At 68.4% G+C, this 9,757-nt stretch overlaps 22 non-coding genes across 22 annotated transcripts; all 22 read left to right on the top strand.

The window, feature by feature from the left end:
- The first annotated feature begins 154 nt into the window (after positions 1-154).
- TRNAL-AAG (transfer RNA leucine (anticodon AAG)) lies at positions 155-238 on the top strand. Its single transcript has one exon. It is a non-coding gene; the product is annotated as a tRNA-Leu (tRNA).
- A 122-nt stretch (positions 239-360) lies between these two features.
- TRNAL-CAG (transfer RNA leucine (anticodon CAG)) lies at positions 361-443 on the top strand. The gene has a single exon. It is a non-coding gene; the product is annotated as a tRNA-Leu (tRNA).
- Positions 444-1,076: 633 nt separating this feature from the next.
- Positions 1,077-1,159, top strand: TRNAL-UAG (transfer RNA leucine (anticodon UAG)). The gene has a single exon. It is a non-coding gene; the product is annotated as a tRNA-Leu (tRNA).
- A 248-nt stretch (positions 1,160-1,407) lies between these two features.
- TRNAL-AAG (transfer RNA leucine (anticodon AAG)) lies at positions 1,408-1,491 on the top strand. Its single transcript has one exon. It is a non-coding gene; the product is annotated as a tRNA-Leu (tRNA).
- A 122-nt stretch (positions 1,492-1,613) lies between these two features.
- TRNAL-CAG (transfer RNA leucine (anticodon CAG)) lies at positions 1,614-1,696 on the top strand. Its single transcript has one exon. It is a non-coding gene; the product is annotated as a tRNA-Leu (tRNA).
- Positions 1,697-2,329: 633 nt separating this feature from the next.
- TRNAL-UAG (transfer RNA leucine (anticodon UAG)) lies at positions 2,330-2,412 on the top strand. Its single transcript has one exon. It is a non-coding gene; the product is annotated as a tRNA-Leu (tRNA).
- A 283-nt stretch (positions 2,413-2,695) lies between these two features.
- Positions 2,696-2,779, top strand: TRNAL-AAG (transfer RNA leucine (anticodon AAG)). Its single transcript has one exon. It is a non-coding gene; the product is annotated as a tRNA-Leu (tRNA).
- Positions 2,780-2,901: 122 nt separating this feature from the next.
- TRNAL-CAG (transfer RNA leucine (anticodon CAG)) lies at positions 2,902-2,984 on the top strand. The gene has a single exon. It is a non-coding gene; the product is annotated as a tRNA-Leu (tRNA).
- A 633-nt stretch (positions 2,985-3,617) lies between these two features.
- On the top strand, positions 3,618-3,700 carry TRNAL-UAG (transfer RNA leucine (anticodon UAG)). Its single transcript has one exon. It is a non-coding gene; the product is annotated as a tRNA-Leu (tRNA).
- A 269-nt stretch (positions 3,701-3,969) lies between these two features.
- On the top strand, positions 3,970-4,053 carry TRNAL-AAG (transfer RNA leucine (anticodon AAG)). Its single transcript has one exon. It is a non-coding gene; the product is annotated as a tRNA-Leu (tRNA).
- A 122-nt stretch (positions 4,054-4,175) lies between these two features.
- TRNAL-CAG (transfer RNA leucine (anticodon CAG)) lies at positions 4,176-4,258 on the top strand. Its single transcript has one exon. It is a non-coding gene; the product is annotated as a tRNA-Leu (tRNA).
- A 633-nt stretch (positions 4,259-4,891) lies between these two features.
- On the top strand, positions 4,892-4,974 carry TRNAL-UAG (transfer RNA leucine (anticodon UAG)). The gene has a single exon. It is a non-coding gene; the product is annotated as a tRNA-Leu (tRNA).
- Positions 4,975-5,222: 248 nt separating this feature from the next.
- Positions 5,223-5,306, top strand: TRNAL-AAG (transfer RNA leucine (anticodon AAG)). The gene has a single exon. It is a non-coding gene; the product is annotated as a tRNA-Leu (tRNA).
- Positions 5,307-5,428: 122 nt separating this feature from the next.
- On the top strand, positions 5,429-5,511 carry TRNAL-CAG (transfer RNA leucine (anticodon CAG)). The gene has a single exon. It is a non-coding gene; the product is annotated as a tRNA-Leu (tRNA).
- Positions 5,512-6,143: 632 nt separating this feature from the next.
- TRNAL-UAG (transfer RNA leucine (anticodon UAG)) lies at positions 6,144-6,226 on the top strand. The gene has a single exon. It is a non-coding gene; the product is annotated as a tRNA-Leu (tRNA).
- Positions 6,227-6,474: 248 nt separating this feature from the next.
- Positions 6,475-6,558, top strand: TRNAL-AAG (transfer RNA leucine (anticodon AAG)). Its single transcript has one exon. It is a non-coding gene; the product is annotated as a tRNA-Leu (tRNA).
- An 827-nt stretch (positions 6,559-7,385) lies between these two features.
- On the top strand, positions 7,386-7,468 carry TRNAL-UAG (transfer RNA leucine (anticodon UAG)). The gene has a single exon. It is a non-coding gene; the product is annotated as a tRNA-Leu (tRNA).
- Positions 7,469-7,716: 248 nt separating this feature from the next.
- On the top strand, positions 7,717-7,800 carry TRNAL-AAG (transfer RNA leucine (anticodon AAG)). The gene has a single exon. It is a non-coding gene; the product is annotated as a tRNA-Leu (tRNA).
- A 122-nt stretch (positions 7,801-7,922) lies between these two features.
- Positions 7,923-8,005, top strand: TRNAL-CAG (transfer RNA leucine (anticodon CAG)). Its single transcript has one exon. It is a non-coding gene; the product is annotated as a tRNA-Leu (tRNA).
- A 633-nt stretch (positions 8,006-8,638) lies between these two features.
- TRNAL-UAG (transfer RNA leucine (anticodon UAG)) lies at positions 8,639-8,721 on the top strand. The gene has a single exon. It is a non-coding gene; the product is annotated as a tRNA-Leu (tRNA).
- Positions 8,722-8,989: 268 nt separating this feature from the next.
- TRNAL-AAG (transfer RNA leucine (anticodon AAG)) lies at positions 8,990-9,073 on the top strand. Its single transcript has one exon. It is a non-coding gene; the product is annotated as a tRNA-Leu (tRNA).
- A 122-nt stretch (positions 9,074-9,195) lies between these two features.
- TRNAL-CAG (transfer RNA leucine (anticodon CAG)) lies at positions 9,196-9,278 on the top strand. The gene has a single exon. It is a non-coding gene; the product is annotated as a tRNA-Leu (tRNA).
- The last annotated feature ends 479 nt before the right edge of the window (positions 9,279-9,757 follow it).

Raw genomic sequence — 9,757 nt, forward strand, 5'->3', positions numbered from 1 at the left:
TCGTTTCGCCCCGCCCCGCCCCCGGGGCCTCAGTGGGAAAGCAGGCCGGCCTGCTGGCCCCGGGGTCGGCGGAAGCCAGAGCCCGTCCCCGGGGGCGGCCCGTGACACTGCCACGGGCGCCGGCAGCAAAGGGACGTGAGCCTTGCCCTTTCGTGTCAGGGTGGCCGAGCGGTCTAAGGCGCTGCGTTAAGGTCGCAGTCTCCCCCCGGAGACGTGGGTTCGAATCCCACCCCTGACAGGCCGGCGGAAGTTCCGCCGGGCGCCTGGGTCTCGCGGCGTGGGGCTTTTCTTGCCGCCGCTGCCGCCAGGGGGCTCTGGTTGCGGTGCGCCTTAGCGCTGCCCCGCCAGGGAGGCCAGGGCGTCAGGGTGGCCGAGCGGTCCAAGGCGCTGCGTTCAGGTCGCAGTCTCCCCCGGAGGCGTGGGTTCGAATCCCACCCCTGACACGGCCCTTGGCGGCTCCGCTTCTTTCTCTTTCGGCGGGCGGCGCCCTCCGCGACCGGACAAATTTCTTTTCGGGCTCGCCGCTGGCGAGGCGGAGGGGCCCCGAGCTTAGGAGGGCTCCTCCCTCTCTCCTCACGCACTCCCATCTTGGGTCTTGCAGGCCTTTCAGCGCCTGGCTCGCTGGGAGGTGGCGGTCGGACGGTTTCGGCCACTGCAGCGAATTCCCTCGCAGCAGCAAGCTCCCCGGGCCCCGCCCCCCTCCTTCGTCTCGGTCCGTGCGGAGCTCTGTGTAGCACGGGGCGATGCAGGCCGCTTTCCCGGGAGAAAATGTCACGCGAACGGACGCGCCTCGAAGCAGCTGGCACTGCCGCCTCGTTCCGGCAGCAGGGCGCTGGCCTTCGCGCCCGCTCCCAGCCAGTCCCCTGCTGGCGCGTGCTTTTGGCTGTGTTTTTTCGGTCTCCGCTTTATGAGTGGCTTTGTACCACCTTGTCTTTCACGGCAGACGGGGTGTTTTGACGAAGAAAGCAAAGCAAAACCCCGCAAAAGGGGACCCGCCCAGCAGCGCCCGGGCGCCACCTGCGTCGCCGCTGCGTGTTTTCTTTGCGTGGCTCCCGAGAGCAGCGCTGGGCAGCTCTGTCAGGATGGCCGAGCGGTCCAAGGCGCTGCGTTTAGGCCGCAGTCTCCTCCGGAGGCGTGGGTTCAAATCCCACTCCTGGCAGCCTGCTGGTGGGGGCTGAGGTGCGTGGGCTCTTCCTTTGCTTATTTGTTTTTTTTTCGGGGGGGGAGGGTGTGCTGGGGAGTAGCGGCGGATTTCGTTTCGCCCCGCCCCGCCCCCGGGGCCTCAGTGGGAAAGCAGGCCGGCCTGCTGGCCCCGGGGTCGGCGGAAGCCAGAGCCCGTCCCCGGGGGCGGCCCGTGACACTGCCACGGGCGCCGGCAGCAAAGGGACGTGAGCCTTGCCCTTTCGTGTCAGGGTGGCCGAGCGGTCTAAGGCGCTGCGTTAAGGTCGCAGTCTCCCCCCGGAGACGTGGGTTCGAATCCCACCCCTGACAGGCCGGCGGAAGTTCCGCCGGGCGCCTGGGTCTCGCGGCGTGGGGCTTTTCTTGCCGCCGCTGCCGCCAGGGGGCTCTGGTTGCGGTGCGCCTTAGCGCTGCCCCGCCAGGGAGGCCAGGGCGTCAGGGTGGCCGAGCGGTCCAAGGCGCTGCGTTCAGGTCGCAGTCTCCCCCGGAGGCGTGGGTTCGAATCCCACCCCTGACACGGCCCTTGGCGGCTCCGCTTCTTTCTCTTTCGGCGGGCGGCGCCCTCCGCGACCGGACAAATTTCTTTTCGGGCTCGCCGCTGGCGAGGCGGAGGGGCCCCGAGCTTAGGAGGGCTCCTCCCTCTCTCCTCACGCACTCCCATCTTGGGTCTTGCAGGCCTTTCAGCGCCTGGCTCGCTGGGAGGTGGCGGTCGGACGGTTTCGGCCACTGCAGCGAATTCCCTCGCAGCAGCAAGCTCCCCGGGCCCCGCCCCCCTCCTTCGTCTCGGTCCGTGCGGAGCTCTGTGTAGCACGGGGCGATGCAGGCCGCTTTCCCGGGAGAAAATGTCACGCGAACGGACGCGCCTCGAAGCAGCTGGCACTGCCGCCTCGTTCCGGCAGCAGGGCGCTGGCCTTCGCGCCCGCTCCCAGCCAGTCCCCTGCTGGCGCGTGCTTTTGGCTGTGTTTTTTCGGTCTCCGCTTTATGAGTGGCTTTGTACCACCTTGTCTTTCACGGCAGACGGGGTGTTTTGACGAAGAAAGCAAAGCAAAACCCCGCAAAAGGGGACCCGCCCAGCAGCGCCCGGGCGCCACCTGCGTCGCCGCTGCGTGTTTTCTTTGCGTGGCTCCCGAGAGCAGCGCTGGGCAGCTCTGTCAGGATGGCCGAGCGGTCCAAGGCGCTGCGTTTAGGCCGCAGTCTCCTCCGGAGGCGTGGGTTCAAATCCCACTCCTGGCAGCCTGCTGGTGGGGGCTGAGGTGCGTGGGCTCTTCCTTTGCTTATTTGTTTTTTTTTCGGGGGGGGAGGGTGTGCTGGGGAGTAGCGGCGGATTTCGTTTCGCCCCGCCCCGCCCCGCCCCGCCCCGCCCCGCCCCGCCCCGCCCCGCCCCCGGGGCCTCAGTGGGAAAGCAGGCCGGCCTGCTGGCCCCGGGGTCGGCGGAAGCCAGAGCCCGTCCCCGGGGGCGGCCCGTGACACTGCCACGGGCGCCGGCAGCAAAGGGACGTGAGCCTTGCCCTTTCGTGTCAGGGTGGCCGAGCGGTCTAAGGCGCTGCGTTAAGGTCGCAGTCTCCCCCTGGAGACGTGGGTTCGAATCCCACCCCTGACAGGCCGGCAGAAGTTCCGCCGGGCGCCTGGGTCTCGCGGCGTGGGGCTTTTCTTGCCGCCGCTGCCGCCAGGGGGCTCTGGTTGCGGTGCGCCTTAGCGCTGCCCCGCCAGAGAGGCCAGGGCTTCAGGGTGGCCGAGCGGTCCAAGGCGCTGCGTTCAGGTCGCAGTCTCCCCCGGAGGCGTGGGTTCAAATCCCACCCCTGACATGGCCCTTGGCGGCTCCGCTTCTTTCTCTTTCGGCGGGCGGCGCCCTCCGCGACCGGACAAATTTCTTTTCGGGCTCGCCGCTGGCGAGGCGGAGGGGCCCCGAGCTTAGGAGGGCTCCTCCCTCTCTCCTCACGCACTCCCATCTTGGGTCTTGCAGGCCTTTCAGCGCCTGGCTCGCTGGGAGGTGGCGGTCGGACGGTTTCGGCCACTGCAGCGAATTCCCTCGCAGCAGCAAGCTCCCCGGGCCCCGCCCCCCTCCTTCGTCTCGGTCCGTGCGGAGCTCTGTGTAGCACGGGGCGATGCAGGCCGCTTTCCCGGGAGAAAATGTCACGCGAACGGACGCGCCTCGAAGCAGCTGGCACTGCCGCCTCGTTCCGGCAGCAGGGCGCTGGCCTTCGCGCCCGCTCCCAGCCAGTCCCCTGCTGGCGCGTGCTTTTGGCTGTGTTTTTTCGGTCTCCGCTTTATGAGTGGCTTTGTACCACCTTGTCTTTCACGGCAGACGGGGTGTTTTGACGAAGAAAGCAAAGCAAAACCCCGCAAAAGGGGACCCGCCCAGCAGCGCCCGGGCGCCACCTGCGTCGCCGCTGCGTGTTTTCTTTGCGTGGCTCCCGAGAGCAGCGCTGGGCAGCTCTGTCAGGATGGCCGAGCGGTCCAAGGCGCTGCGTTTAGGCCGCAGTCTCCTCCGGAGGCGTGGGTTCAAATCCCACTCCTGGCAGCCTGCTGGTGGGGGCTGAGGTGCGTGGGCTCTTCCTTTGCTTATTTGTTTTTTTTTCGGGGGGGGGAGGGTGTGCTGGGGAGTAGCGGCGGATTTCGTTTCGCCCCGCCCCGCCCCGCCCCGCCCCGCCCCGCCCCCGGGGCCTCAGTGGGAAAGCAGGCCGGCCTGCTGGCCCCGGGGTCGGCGGAAGCCAGAGCCCGTCCCCGGGGGCGGCCCGTGACACTGCCACGGGCGCCGGCAGCAAAGGGACGTGAGCCTTGCCCTTTCGTGTCAGGGTGGCCGAGCGGTCTAAGGCGCTGCGTTAAGGTTGCAGTCTCCCCCCGGAGACGTGGGTTCGAATCCCACCCCTGACAGGCCGGCGGAAGTTCCGCCGGGCGCCTGGGTCTCGCGGCGTGGGGCTTTTCTTGCCGCCGCTGCCGCCAGGGGGCTCTGGTTGCGGTGCGCCTTAGCGCTGCCCCGCCAGGGAGGCCAGGGCGTCAGGGTGGCCGAGCGGTCCAAGGCGCTGCGTTCAGGTCGCAGTCTCCCCCGGAGGCGTGGGTTCGAATCCCACCCCTGACACGGCCCTTGGCGGCTCCGCTTCTTTCTCTTTCGGCGGGCGGCGCCCTCCGCGACCGGACAAATTTCTTTTCGGGCTCGCCGCTGGCGAGGCGGAGGGGCCCCGAGCTTAGGAGGGCTCCTCCCTCTCTCCTCACGCACTCCCATCTTGGGTCTTGCAGGCCTTTCAGCGCCTGGCTCGCTGGGAGGTGGCGGTCGGACGGTTTCGGCCACTGCAGCGAATTCCCTCGCAGCAGCAAGCTCCCCGGGCCCCGCCCCCCTCCTTCGTCTCGGTCCGTGCGGAGCTCTGTGTAGCACGGGGCGATGCAGGCCGCTTTCCCGGGAGAAAATGTCACGCGAACGGACGCGCCTCGAAGCAGCTGGCACTGCCGCCTCGTTCCGGCAGCAGGGCGCTGGCCTTCGCGCCCGCTCCCAGCCAGTCCCCTGCTGGCGCGTGCTTTTGGCTGTGTTTTTTCGGTCTCCGCTTTATGAGTGGCTTTGTACCACCTTGTCTTTCACGGCAGACGGGGTGTTTTGACGAAGAAAGCAAAGCAAAACCCCGCAAAAGGGGACCCGCCCAGCAGCGCCCGGGCGCCACCTGCGTCGCCGCTGCGTGTTTTCTTTGCGTGGCTCCCGAGAGCAGCGCTGGGCAGCTCTGTCAGGATGGCCGAGCGGTCCAAGGCGCTGCGTTTAGGCCGCAGTCTCCTCCGGAGGCGTGGGTTCAAATCCCACTCCTGGTAGCCTGCTGGTGGGGGCTGAGGTGCGTGGGCTCTTCCTTTGCTTATTTGTTTTTTTTTCGGGGGGGGAGGGTGTGCTGGGGAGTAGCGGCGGATTTCGTTTCGCCCCGCCCCGCCCCCGGGGCCTCAGTGGGAAAGCAGGCCGGCCTGCTGGCCCCGGGGTCGGCGGAAGCCAGAGCCCGTCCCCGGGGGCGGCCCGTGACACTGCCACGGGCGCCGGCAGCAAAGGGACGTGAGCCTTGCCCTTTCGTGTCAGGGTGGCCGAGCGGTCTAAGGCGCTGCGTTAAGGTCGCAGTCTCCCCCCGGAGACGTGGGTTCGAATCCCACCCCTGACAGGCCGGCGGAAGTTCCGCCGGGCGCCTGGGTCTCGCTGCGTGGGGCTTTTCTTGCCGCCGCTGCCGCCAGGGGGCTCTGGTTGCGGTGCGCCTTAGCGCTGCCCCGCCAGGGAGGCCAGGGCGTCAGGGTGGCCGAGCGGTCCAAGGCGCTGCGTTCAGGTCGCAGTCTCCCCCGGAGGCGTGGGTTCGAATCCCACCCCTGACACGGCCCTTGGCGGCTCCGCTTCTTTCTCTTTCGGCGGGCGGCGCCCTCCGCGACCGGACAAATTTCTTTTCGGGCTCGCCGCTGGCGAGGCGGAGGGGCCCCGAGCTTAGGAGGGCTCCTCCCTCTCTCCTCACGCACTCCCATCTTGGGTCTTGCAGGCCTTTCAGCGCCTGGCTCGCTGGGAGGTGGCGGTCGGACGGTTTCGGCCACTGCAGCGAATTCCCTCGCAGCAGCAAGCTCCCCGGGCCCCGCCCCCCTCCTTCGTCTCGGTCCGTGCGGAGCTCTGTGTAGCACGGGGCGATGCAGGCCGCTTTCCCGGGAGAAAATGTCACGCGAACGGACGCGCCTCGAAGCAGCTGGCACTGCCGCCTCGTTCCGGCAGCAGGGCGCTGGCCTTCGCGCCGCTCCCAGCCAGTCCCCTGCTGGCGCGTGCTTTTGGCTGTGTTTTTTCGGTCTCCGCTTTATGAGTGGCTTTGTACCACCTTGTCTTTCACGGCAGACGGGGTGTTTTGACGAAGAAAGCAAAGCAAAACCCCGCAAAAGGGGACCCGCCCAGCAGCGCCCGGGCGCCACCTGCGTCGCCGCTGCGTGTTTTCTTTGCGTGGCTCCCGAGAGGAGCGCTGGGCAGCTCTGTCAGGATGGCCGAGCGGTCCAAGGCGCTGCGTTTAGGCCGCAGTCTCCTCCGGAGGCGTGGGTTCAAATCCCACTCCTGGCAGCCTGCTGGTGGGGGCTGAGGTGCGTGGGCTCTTCCTTTGCTTATTTGTTTTTTTTTCGGGGGGGGAGGGTGTGCTGGGGAGTAGCGGCGGATTTCGTTTCGCCCCGCCCCGCCCCCGGGGCCTCAGTGGGAAAGCAGGCCGGCCTGCTGGCCCCGGGGTCGGCGGAAGCCAGAGCCCGTCCCCGGGGGCGGCCCGTGACACTGCCACGGGCGCCGGCAGCAAAGGGACGTGAGCCTTGCCCTTTCGTGTCAGGGTGGCCGAGCGGTCTAAGGCGCTGCGTTAAGGTCGCAGTCTCCCCCCGGAGACGTGGGTTCGAATCCCACCCCTGACAGGCCGGCGGAAGTTCCGCCGGGCGCCTGGGTCTCGCGGCGTGGGGCTTTTCTTGCCGCCGCTGCCGCCAGGGGGCTCTGGTTGCGGTGCGCCTTAGCGCTGCCCCGCCAGGGAGGCCAGGGCGTCAGGGTGGCCGAGCGGTCCAAGGCGCTGCGTTCAGGTCGCAGTCTCCCCCGGAGGCGTGGGTTCGAATCACGGCCCTTGGCGGCTCCGCTTCTTTCTCTTTCGGCGGGCGGCGCCCTCCGCGACCGGACAAATTTCTTTTCGGGCTCGCCGCTGGCGAGGCGGAGGGGCCCCGAGCTTAGGAGGGCTCCTCCCTCTCTCCTCACGCACTCCCATCTTGGGTCTTGCAGGCCTTTCAGCGCCTGGCTCGCTGGGAGGTGGCGGTCGGACGGTTTCGGCCACTGCAGCGAATTCCCTCGCAGCAGCAAGCTCCCCGGGCCCCGCCCCCCTCCTTCGTCTCGGTCCGTGCGGAGCTCTGTGTAGCACGGGGCGATGCAGGCCGCTTTCCCGGGAGAAAATGTCACGCGAACGGACGCGCCTCGAAGCAGCTGGCACTGCCGCCTCGTTCCGGCAGCAGGGCGCTGGCCTTCGCGCCCGCTCCCAGCCAGTCCCCTGCTGGCGCGTGCTTTTGGCTGTGTTTTTTCGGTCTCCGCTTTATGAGTGGCTTTGTACCACCTTGTCTTTCACGGCAGACGGGGTGTTTTGACGAAGAAAGCAAAGCAAAACCCCGCAAAAGGGGACCCGCCCAGCAGCGCCCGGGCGCCACCTGCGTCGCCGCTGCGTGTTTTCTTTGCGTGGCTCCCGAGAGCAGCGCTGGGCAGCTCTGTCAGGATGGCCGAGCGGTCCAAGGCGCTGCGTTTAGGCCGCAGTCTCCTCCGGAGGCGTGGGTTCAAATCCCACTCCTGGCAGCCTGCTGGTGGGGGCTGAGGTGCGTGGGCTCTTCCTTTGCTTATTTGTTTTTTTTTCGGGGGGGGAGGGTGTGCTGGGGAGTAGCGGCGGATTTCGTTTCGCCCCGCCCCGCCCCCGGGGCCTCAGTGGGAAAGCAGGCCGGCCTGCTGGCCCCGGGGTCGGCGGAAGCCAGAGCCCGTCCCCGGGGGCGGCCCGTGACACTGCCACGGGCGCCGGCAGCAAAGGGACGTGAGCCTTGCCCTTTCGTGTCAGGGTGGCCGAGCGGTCTAAGGCGCTGCGTTAAGGTCGCAGTCTCCCCCCGGAGACGTGGGTTCGAATCCCACCCCTGACAGGCCGGCGGAAGTTCCGCCGGGCGCCTGGGTCTCGCGGCGTGGGGCTTTTCTTGCCGCCGCTGCCGCCAGGGGGCTCTGGTTGCGGTGCGCCTTAGCGCTGCCCCGCCAGGGAGGCCAGGGCGTCAGGGTGGCCGAGCGGTCCAAGGCGCTGCGTTCAGGTCGCAGTCTCCCCCGGAGGCGTGGGTTCGAATCCCACCCCTGACACGGCCCTTGGCGGCTCCGCTTCTTTCTCTTTCGGCGGGCGGCGCCCTCCGCAACCGGACAAATTTCTTTTCGGGCTCGCCGCTGGCGAGGCGGAGGGGCCCCGAGCTTAGGAGGGCTCCTCCCTCTCTCCTCACGCACTCCCATCTTGGGTCTTGCAGGCCTTTCAGCGCCTGGCTCGCTGGGAGGTGGCGGTCGGACGGTTTCGGCCACTGCAGCGAATTCCCTCGCAGCAGCAAGCTCCCCGGGCCCCGCCCCCCTCCTTCGTCTCGGTCCGTGCGGAGCTCTGTGTAGCACGGGGCGATGCAGGCCGCTTTCCCGGGAGAAAATGTCACGCGAACGGACGCGCCTCGAAGCAGCTGGCACTGCCGCCTCGTTCCGGCAGCAGGGCGCTGGCCTTCGCGCCCGCTCCCAGCCAGTCCCCTGCTGGTGCGTGCTTTTGGCTGTGTTTTTTCGGTCTCCGCTTTATGAGTGGCTTTGTACCACCTTGTCTTTCACGGCAGACGGGGTGTTTTGACGAAGAAAGCAAAGCAAAACCCCGCAAAAGGGGACCCGCCCAGCAGCGCCCGGGCGCCACCTGCGTCGCCGCTGCGTGTTTTCTTTGCGTGGCTCCCGAGAGCAGCGCTGGGCAGCTCTGTCAGGATGGCCGAGCGGTCCAAGGCGCTGCGTTTAGGCCGCAGTCTCCTCCGGAGGCGTGGGTTCAAATCCCACTCCTGGCAGCCTGCTGGTGGCGGCTGAGGTGCGTGGGCTCTTCCTTTGCTTATTTGTTTTTTTTTCGGGGGGGGAGGGTGTGCTGGGGAGTAGCGGCGGATTTCGTTTCGCCCCGCCCCGCCCCGCCCCGCCCCGCCCCGCCCCCGGGGCCTCAGTGGGAAAGCAGGCCGGCCTGCTGGCCCCGGGGTCGGCGGAAGCCAGAGCCCGTCCCCGGGGGCGGCCCGTGACACTGCCACGGGCGCCGGCAGCAAAGGGACGTGAGCCTTGCCCTTTCGTGTCAGGGTGGCCGAGCGGTCTAAGGCGCTGCGTTAAGGTCGCAGTCTCCCCCCGGAGACGTGGGTTCGAATCCCACCCCTGACAGGCCGGCGGAAGTTCCGCCGGGCGCCTGGGTCTCGCGGCGTGGGGCTTTTCTTGCCGCCGCTGCCGCCAGGGGGCTCTGGTTGCGGTGCGCCTTAGCGCTGCCCCGCCAGGGAGGCCAGGGCGTCAGGGTGGCCGAGCAGTCCAAGGCGCTGTGTTCAGGTCGCAGTCTCCCCCGGAGGCGTGGGTTCGAATCCCACCCCTGACACGGCACTTGGCGCCTCCGCTTCTTTCTCTTTCGGCGGGCGGCGCCCTCCGCGACCGGACAAATTTCTTTTCGGGCTCGCCGCTGGCGAGGCGGAGGGGCCCCGAGCTTAGGAGGGCTCCTCCCTCTCTCCTCACGCACTCCCATCTTGGGTCTTGCAGGCCTTTCAGCGCCTGGCTCGCTGGGAGGTGGCGGTCGGACGGTTTCGGCCACTGCAGCGAATTCCCTCGCAGCAGCAAGCTCCCCGGGCCCCGCCCCCCTCCTTCGTCTCGGTCCGTGCGGAGCTCTGTGTAGCACGGGGCGATGCAGGCCGCTTTCCCGGGAGAAAATGTCACGCGAACGGACGCGCCTCGAAGCAGCTGGCACTGCCGCCTCGTTCCGGCAGCAGGGCGCTGGCCTTCGCGCCCGCTCCCAGCCAGTCCCCTGCTGGCGCGTGCTTTTGGCTGTGTTTTTTCGGTCTCCGCTTTATGAGTGGCTTTGTA

This window comes from Pelodiscus sinensis, chromosome 3 (assembly GCF_049634645.1).
Source record: "Pelodiscus sinensis isolate JC-2024 chromosome 3, ASM4963464v1, whole genome shotgun sequence".
Taxonomy (NCBI): Eukaryota; Metazoa; Chordata; order Testudines; family Trionychidae; genus Pelodiscus; species Pelodiscus sinensis.